This window comes from Mauremys mutica, chromosome 13 (assembly GCF_020497125.1).
Source record: "Mauremys mutica isolate MM-2020 ecotype Southern chromosome 13, ASM2049712v1, whole genome shotgun sequence".
NCBI classification, from domain to species: Eukaryota; Metazoa; Chordata; order Testudines; family Geoemydidae; genus Mauremys; species Mauremys mutica.
The window spans coordinates 48,317,635-48,327,369 of NC_059084.1; positions in this window are offsets into that span (position 1 = coordinate 48,317,635).

Below are 9,735 nucleotides of genomic sequence, written 5' to 3' on the forward strand. Positions count from 1 at the left end.
TACTTACATATCTGGGGTTTTGAATGAATAGTTTCTTGGTATGATACTGATGATTTTTCATACCTGGCCCCAAGCTTCTTACAGCATAGCTGCTGCCCTTTCTGCCTGTCGAGTCAAAAGAATAAAAGACAGACAGACAAAGGGGGAGGGTTTTTTATCAATTAAAAAAAGTTCTAGCCTTCCCATTGGCTCTTTTGGCCAGGTGCCCACTCACTTCCTTTTACCTATGCATAGCAGTGAGACTTTTCAACCCTTTACAGGTAAAGCAAGGAGAGAACAGCTGCCAAGAAGGATTTTATAGCTAACTGACTGGCTCAGTGTCCATAAAAGGGAGCTACCCCAGGCCCCCATTTATCACAAGAGGCATGGCAGGTTTCTAAAGTGGGCATTTGGTTATTAGTTTGCATAGACACTTGTAAATATAAGAGACACTGTCTCCAGCGTAAGTTCTGATCTCTGTGACCAAAAGTGTGTGTGTGGGGGGGGGGGTAGTATCCATCAGTGATGGATCAATCAATAAACAGATCATAGAATCACAGAAAAGTAGGACTGGAAAGGGATCTCCGGAAGACATTAAGTCCAGTGTGCTATGGCTCATGAGCAGCCTGAGGCCATGAGAAATGAGACAATGGGTGGGAAGGGAGTCAGATAATTACATAACCTATTCAATAGCCTTTTAAGCAGAAATTACACAGCTCTACGGCACTGATCAACAGTGTTTTGGGGAGCAGTCCTCTGCTCTTTGACGGTTGTCCTGGTCCATGTTTTTCTTTATCCTGGTTTTTCCCAGCAGACAGAAAATGGGGGTTCACATGGGGAATTTTTTGGCCCTTTCTTTGGCTCAATAGAATCTATTATGAAGCATATAAAGGTTTATGGGACCCAGCATGTCACTCCCCTATTCCAGGGAGGAGGTGCCGGACTCGAGATCTCTGCCGTGTGTGCCACTAGACCTGGCTGAAGAGCTGAGTAAATTTTAACCATTTCTAAGGGAACACACTGTTGTGTCCTGTGAGAGCCCAACATCCGGACTGTCAGTGTCAAACCAGCTGGGACTTCCCCTGCTGACCGCAGCGGGAGGTTTTTGTCTGAGCTCAGCCCGGCTTCGCCTCACAGTGTCTTTCTCTGACACAGTGATACAAGGCGGTGTCACCGGGTTTCAGGCTGGTCACGTGCAGGTATAGAATTGTCTGTAGACGTGGCGGATCATCCTTTCACTGAATTTCTGTAATAGATGGTTGCTCCCAGAATTGCTGATACCCACTCCAGCCCCTGCCCGGGAGCCTGGCGGACCCAGCTCATTCAGTAGCTGTCTATGCTGAACCCTGAGGTGGTACAGGTCAGTCTGAGAGAGTCTCCGGGCTTTTTCACATCCCAGCTGGATGTGTCACAGGACACCTGGGAATAAAAGGGTATTAAAATCATGTCCATGAGAATTGCCAACAACACAACATTCCTCTGACTCCCCTACCCATACAGAGGAGAAAATACCTTCCAAAGCTGCTGCAATGAAAGCTAAAGGGAGCCTGTAATAGTCCAGTGCTGGGGCCGTGCCCTCTCAGGGGCCGTCGGGAGCCAGGCCGCCTCACTACACGGCCCCAAATCAGTCCTCAGGTTCTGAAGGTCTCGGGGTTCTGCCCCTCAGGCAGGGGCCAAACAAAAGGTACACCGTCACTGCAATGAGCCCCAGCCCTCAGTCAGGGCTGGGCAGCAAACCAGTTCTAAGCTCCGGTTCTTGCAGCCGGAGCTGAGCAAACACAAAGTCAATAAGCCCTAACCCTAGCTCCGGGCGGGGCAGCACACAAGAGTCCAGGGGCTCAGATCCTTTCTGCAGGCTGAGCACCAATACAGTCAATACGCTAAGCCCCGGCCCTCAATCAGGGCGGGGTAGTGACACAGCAGTCCTGAGCTCAGCTCCTCTCAGCAGGAGCTGAACCCACAGGGCCACTTGTAAGCCCAGGCCGCAGTCAGGGCGGGGCACCAAACACTTAGTGCTAGGTTTAGGGCTCCGGTCCTTACAGCAGGGGCTGAGCAGCAATGATAGTTCAGGGCTCAGGTCCTTGTATCGGGAGCTGAGCTACAATAATAGTTCAGGGCTCAGGTCCTTGTATCGGGAGCTGAGCTACAATAATAGTTCAGGGCTCAGGTCCTTGCATCAGGAGCTGAGCAGCAATGATAGTCAGTAAGCCCAAGCCCTAGGTCAGGGCAGGGCAGCAACCAATAGTTCAAAGGGGCTCAGGTCCTCGGGCAGGAGCTGAGCAACAGCAGGGGCGTGCAGGCTTCTATGCCTGAGCGCTGGTGTGAGGGGGAGACTGCCACCCGTAAGTGGGGTGGCAGGGGGGACACAGGCCCACCCACTCCACTGTGTCCCAGCCCGGGGCCCTACCAGCGGCAGTCAGTCTGCTGCTGTGTCAGTGGGGTCCTGACCGAAACACACCGACATCGGCTCTTCCTCTGTCGTAGCCAGACTGGGGTCAGCTACCCCCGGGCTACTTCCCGTCTCCCCCTCCATGGGTACCTGCTCATCGCGGGGCTCGGCAGCGGGGTCCCACACCATGGGCTCCTCGGCGTGCTGAGGGCTGTCTAGGTCGGGCCGCTCCTCTGGACGCGGGTCAAGGGGCCGCTCGGGCCGCTCCTCGGGGTACCGGGCTTGGGGCAGGCTCGGCCAGTCCACCTCGGGGTACCTGGCTCGAGGGAGGCTCGGGCGGTCCACGTCAGGATACCTGGCTCGAGGGAGGCTCGGTCTGTCTGTGTCCGGGTACCTGGCTTGAGGGAGGCTCGGTCCGTCTGTGTCAGGGTACCTGGCTCGGGGCAGGCTCGGTCCGGCAGGAGCCCGAGCAGGAGCGTCTGTCCTCTCCGGCCGCTGGGCTCCAACTGAGCGCTGGGGCCGGGCTTTTATACTTCCTGTCCCGCCCCTTGACTTCCGGGGGGCGGGAACAGGTGGCGGCAGCTCCGCCCACTGGGGTGGCTGCTCTGGTTCCTCTCTCTCAGGGGCCGTCGGGAGCCAGGCCGCCTCACTACACGGCCCCCCCCTCAAGGCTGGTTCCCGTGCAGCGGGGCCAGCCCATTCCACACCCCCCAGCCGAGAGAGGAAGTCCGCGTTCGCATGGTCCTTACCGGCTCTATGTCGGACCATGAAGGCAAACGGCTGGAGGGCCAGGTACCATCTTTGCACCCGCATATTGTGGTCCTTCATGCGGGTCAACCACTGAAGGGCGGAATGGTCAGTGACCAAGGTGAAGGGGACTCCCAGGATGTAGTACCGGAGAGCTTCACAAGCCCACTTCACGGCTAGGGCTTCCTTCTCGACCGCCGCATAGTTCTTTTCGCGGGGGAATAGTTTCCGGCTAATGTACAGGACCGGATGTTCCTCACCCCCTACGTCTTGGGACAAGACAGCCCCGAGTCCCACTTCTGAGGCGTTGGTCTGTAAGACAAAGGGCTGGTTAAAATCGGGGCTATACAAGACCGGCTCGCTGCAGTGGCACGTCTTAAGAGTCCGAAAGGCCCTGTCGCACTCATTAGTCCAGTTCACCTGCCGGGGGCTGTCCTTTGTTAGGAGCCCCGTTAAGGGGGCTGTAATTTCCGTGAATTGGGGGATGAACCGCCTATAATATCCAGACAAGCCTAGAAATTGCCGTACCTGGCGTTTTGTGGTCGGCGGGGGGCAGTTTGCGATGGCCTGGACTTTTCCGATCAGGGGCTTTACCTGCCCATGCCCGATAGCATACCCCAGGTACTTCGTCTCTTGCCAGCCGATGCGACATTTTTTTGGGTTGGCTGTTAATCCGGCCTCCCTCAGGGACCTCAGGACGGCTGCGACTCTCTCCAGGTGGTTCTCCCACCGCGGACTATAGATAACCACATCGTCTAGATAGGCGGCCGCATAGTCCTGATGGGGCTGGAGGAGGCGGTCCATTAGGCGCTGAAAGGTGGCCGGGGCCCCGTGGAGGCCGAAGGGCATCCTGGTGAATTGGTAGAGACCTGTGGGGGTGGCAAAGGCAGTCTTCTCACGGGAGGCGGGTTCCAGGGGGATCTGCCAGTACCCCTTACTTAGGTCCAGGGTGGTGATATAGTGGGCCTCCCCCAGGCGGGCCAACAGCTCATCTATCCGGGGCATGGGATAGGTGTCGAATTTGGAGATGGCGTTAACGCGTCGGAAGTCAATACAGAATTGCTGTGTACCGTCGGGTTTGGGCACCAGCACTACCGGGCTGCGCCACGCACTCTGTGACGGCTCCACCACCCCCAGATCCAACATTGCCCGTACCTGCTTCTCAATGACCTGCCTCCTATGATAGGGCAGGGGCCTGGTCGTCCCCCGGATCACCACCCCAGGCTCTGTCTGGATCCGATGGTATACCAGGGGTGTGTATCCCGGTTGGCTGTTCCTCAGTTAAGGTCTCCCCGAGCTGGGGCTCCTCGGTGTCTCCGCTATGGGGGACCTGGGGCCCCAGTTCCGGTTCTGGCGGGTAGGGATTAATCAAAAGCCCTTCTCGCTCCCTCCAGGGTTGGAGGAGGTTGACGTGATAACGCTGGGTCTTCTTCTTCCGGTCCGGCTGATTGATTTCATACGTGACTGGGCCCACCTTCCTGACCACCTCATAGGGCCCTTGCCACCGGGCCAGGATCTTCGATTCACTGGATGGTAGGAGGAGTAATACCCGGTCCCCGGGTTGGAAGTCCCGAGTCTGCGTGCCTCGGTTATACGCCTGGGCTTGCGTCTCCTGGGCGGCTTTCAAGTTTTCCCGTGCCAGATCCCCCGCCTGCTTAAGGCGCTCCTGAAGTTGAAGCACATACTGTAAGAGACCCTGGGCCGGGGAGGGAGCCTGTTCCCAAGTTTCCCTCATGAGATCCAACAGGCCCCGGGGTCGCCGTCCATACAATAATTCGAAGGGGGAGAACTTCGTCGATGACTGGGGAACTTCTCGTATTGCTAGGAGCAGGGGCGGAAGGAGCTGGTCCCACCGGCGAAGGTCCTCCGGGGGAAACCGACGCAACATCCCTTTCAGCGTCCGGTTGAATCTCTCCACTAATCCATCGGTCTGGGGATGATTGACGGAGGTTCGGAGCTGCTTGACCCCCATGATTTCACAGACTTGCTTGAGCAGCCGTGACATGAAATTGGTCCCTTGATCCGTGAGGAGCTCCCGGGGTAGGCCGACACGGGCGAAGACCTTCACCAGTTCCATGGCAATGGTGCGGGCTGAGATGTTCCGAAGAGGAATGGCTTCGGGGAACCTGGTGGCATAGTCCATCAGAACTAAAATATATTGGAACCCCGTGCTGCTCTTCGGGAGGGGGCCCACCAGGTCCACAGCCACGCGTTCAAAGGGGGTTTCCATTAGAGGCATCGGCACCAACGGGGCCTTAGGAGCCCGGGCGGGGGCAGCCAACTGGCATTCCGGACACGAATTGCAATAGTCCTTTACGTCTTGGTACACTCCGGGCCAGAAGAAGCGCCCCAGGATCCGGGCCAGCGTCTTGTCGTGCCCGAGGTGCCCAGCCGCTGGGACGTCGTGGGCCAGTTTCATGACCGCCCGGCGGTGACACCGCGGCACGAGAAGCTGTGTCCGGATGTCCCCGGTGCGGGGGTCCTTCTCCACACGATAAAGGCGCTCTTGTCGTAGCTCAAAGTGCGGCCACTGCGCCGCTCGCTGGGAGTCGAGAATAGTCGCATCCACGGAGGCCAGCTGCTGGTATGTCCATTGGAGTGTGGGGTCGGCCCGTTGGTCCCGGCAAAAATCCGTGGATGGCGAGGGATCCTCTCTTCCCCCTCGGGGAGGGCCTTCACGTCTCCCCGTGGGACTGGTAGGGACGGAGGTTTCCACCTCGTCCTCCCCGGTCCCCGGTGCCTCTCCTCCCAATGCCGGCGTGGCCTGCGGGCTACCCTCGAGGTGGCGGCGTAATACGGTGGTGAAGTCGGGCCAGTCCCGCCCCAGGATCACCGGGTACGCCAGCCGGGGCGCAAGCCCCACCGTCATCCGCCGGGTGACCCCATCAATGGTCAGGTGGGTCTGGGCGCTGGGGTAGGCTCGTATATCTCCGTGGATACACTGCAGTGGAATCTTCTCCAGGTGGCCGTCCGCCGGCGGGCCTATGGCCTGGCAGACCAGCGTTTGGCCACAGCCTGAGTCGAGGAGGGCCACCGCCTGGCGTCCCTCAATGACCACGGGCACAGTGATCTTGGCCACTTGCGGACGTCGGGCACGGCCTTCCCCGGAGCAGACTTGGCCAAATGCACACTCCAGTTCAGGGCAGTCCCGCTGCAAATGGCCATACTTTCCGCAGGAGAAACAGGGACCCAAGGTGGCTCGTTCCGTCCGCGACCGGGCCCCGGGGTCACCCCCGGGGGGGTTCCGGCTATACTCTCTGGCTGTGGATGCCGGGGTCCGTGTGGGTTTCCCGGAGGGCGCGGCCATCCGGGCCCGGCCCTCTACGCTGCGGGAGGGAACACTTATGGCTGCCAGGGGGGGTGGCCCCCTCTTTTCTGGGTTGGGGCGCTCCGTCCGGACCGGGACCGCCCGGCCAGCTGACCCCGACGGGGCCTCCGCCACGAGGAAGTCCTCCATTAAAGTAATGGCCGCGGACACCGTCGTCGGCCTGTGGCGGAGGACCCAGGATCTTCCCCTCGGCGGAAGTACATGGGCAAATTGTTCCAATACGACCTGTTCCATCAACTCTTCTGGTGTCCGGCGTTCGGGCTGTAGCCACTTTTTGCAGGTCTCCCGCAGTTCCTGAGCCACCATCCGCGGCCGGGCCCCCGGGGGATAGGACAGGCTCCTAAACCGTTGTCGGTAGGTCTCTGGACTCACGTCCAGCGCGTCCAGAATAGCGGCCTTCACTAAGTTGTAGTCCTGGGCCGCTTCCACCGACAGGCCTCGGTAGATCGTCTGGGCAGTCCCCGTTAAGTATGGGGCCAGGATGGTGGCCCACTGGTCCGGGGTCCAGCCTGCGACGACAGCCACCCTCTCGAAGGTGACGAGAAAAGCCTCGGGATCATCCTCGGGTCCCATCTTCATCAACCGAATGGGGGGGCTGGGTCGCGGGGGCCCAGCAGCGCCCCCGGGTAGGGGTTCCCCCGGTCGGGCTAGGGCCGCTGCAAGCTGCTGGACACATTTCTGCTGAAAGTCCTGGTGTTGGGTAACCAGGTCCGCAATCAGCTGCCGTTGTTGGACCCCCAGCTGCTCGACGAGCTGCTGCTGCTGTAGCTGCTGGGCGGCCAGGTGCTCCTGTTGGTGTCGCGCCTGGGCCGCCTGCTGTCACTCCTGGCTCTCGGTCATGAGGGTCAGGAGCTGGGATAGGTCCACCTCTCTGGCGGGAGGTCTCTCTCCCGCCACCCCCTTTTCACCGGTGTCTAGAGTTCGTGCCCACATTCTGGGCAAACAGGTCCTCAGAGAAGGCACCACGTGTAATAGTCTGGTGCTGGGGCCGTGCCCTCTCAGGGGCCGTCGGGAGCCAGGCCGCCTCACTACACGGCCCCAAATCAGTCCTCGGGTTCTGAAGGTCTCGGGGTTCTGCCCCTCAGGCAGGGGCTAAACAAAAGGTACACGGTCACTGCAATGAGCCCCAGCCCTCAGTCAGGGCTGGGCAGCAAACCAGTTCTAAGCTCCGGTTCTTGCAGCCGGAGCTGAGCAAACACAAAGTCAATAAGCCCTAACCCTAGCTCCGGGCGGGGCAGCACACAAGAGTCCAGGGGCTCAGATCCTTTCTGCAGGCTGAGCACCAATACAGTCAATACGCTAAGCCCCGGCCCTCAATCAGGGCGGGGTAGTGACACAGCAGTCCTGAGCTCAGCTCCTCTCAGCAGGAGCTGAACCCACAGGGCCACTTGTAAGCCCAGGCCGCAGTCAGGGCGGGGCACCAAACACTTAGTGCTAGGTTTAGGGCTCCGGTCCTTACAGCAGGGGCTGAGCAGCAATGATAGTTCAGGGCTCAGGTCCTTGTATCGGGAGCTGAGCTACAATAATAGTTCAGGGCTCAGGTCCTTGTATCGGGAGCTGAGCTACAATAATAGTTCAGGGCTCAGGTCCTTGCATCGGGAGCTGAGCAGCAATGATAGTCAGTAAGCCCAAGCCCTAGGTCAGGGCGGGGCAGCAACCAATAGTTCAAAGGGGCTCAGGTCCTCGGGCAGGAGCTGAGCAACAGCAGGGGCGTGCAGGCTTCTATGCCTGAGCGCTGGTGTGAGGGGGAGACTGCCACCCGTAAGTGGGGTGGCAGGGGGGACACAGGCCCACCCACTCCACTGTGTCCCAGCCCGGGGCCCTACCAGCGGCAGTCAGTCTGCTGCTGTGTCGGTGGGGTCCTGACCGAAACACACCGACATCGGCTCTTCCTCTGTCGTAGCCAGACTGGGGTCAGCTACCCCCGGGCTACTTCCCGTCTCCCCCTCCATGGGTACCTGCTCATCGTGGGGCTCGGCAGCGGGGTCCCACACCATGGGCTCCTTGGCGTGCTGAGGGCTGTCTAGGTCGGGCCGCTCCTCCGGACTCGGGTCAAGGGGCCGCTCGGGCCGCTCCTCGGGGTACCGGGCTTGGGGCAGGCTCGGCCAGTCCACCTCGGGGTACCTGGCTCGAGGAAGGCTCGGGCGGTCCACGTCAGGATACCTGGCTTGAGGGAGGCTTGGTCCGTCTGTGTCCAGGTACCTGGCTTGAGGGAGGCTCGGTCCGTCTGTGTCCGGGTACCTGGCTTGAGGGAGGCTCGGTCCGTCTGTGTCAGGGTACCTGGCTCGGGGCAGGCTCGGTCCGGCAGGAGCCCGAGCAGGAGCGCTGGGCTCTCCGGCCGCTGGGCTCCAACTGAGCGCTGGGGCCGGGCTTTTATACTTCCTGTCCCGCCCCTTGACTTCCGGGGGGCGGGAACAGGTGGCGGCAGCTCCGCCCACTGGGGTGGCTGCTCTGGTTCCTCTCTCTCAAGGGCCGTCGGGAGCCAGGCCGCCTCACTACAGAGCCAAAGACTCATTTTCTCAGATGTGGAAGGGAAAAGGTCTCTGGTGGATTGGTTGGTAACTGCACAAACAGGGGGCTGTGTATGCAGCCCTGCAGAGAGAGATTTAAACAGGAAACTCTCACCCTTATTTGTGTATCTCCCTCCTTTCAACAGATACAACTCCTTCCAGTGAATCACTGGATAACTGCCTGTTCTGTTCATTCCCTCTGGGACACCTGGCATTGGCCACTGTCAGAAGACAGGCTACTGGGCTAGATGAACCATTGGTCTGACCCAGTATGGCCATTCTTATGATCTCCTATATTGGTCTGGGGATCTGAGTTGGATCAAGTCCCATTATTGAAGGAAAAAATATTTGAACTCCTCAAGGGTTTAACAGACTCTCACCCTTTGGTGTTGCCCCAGCAGCTAAATGGTGTATGCTCTGTCTACAGGCCCACCCCTGGAGCAGACATGACTTTCCTCTTCGTAGTCAGGGAAGTGTCTTTAATTGCTGCCAGGGTTTGCCTGCAGGGACTGGAAGGAGCCCTGCTCTGCCAGGCTTTCTGCATTCTCACCAGTCCCCACACTTACAGGGACAGGCAAGAACCAATATCTGACAGGTGTGTGTTGGTGTCCGGTTCACAGCAAAAGAAGATGAGAGCGCTCAGCTCCCTGATTCCCCCCGCCCCTCCCCAGACATCCCTTTCTGTGTTTCTGATATTCTTTTGAAAGCCTGGGTTTCATCTTTTCACTGCCTACACAGTGTTCTGTTCTCGCTTGTCACGGCTGGGGGCATCAGTCCGAGAG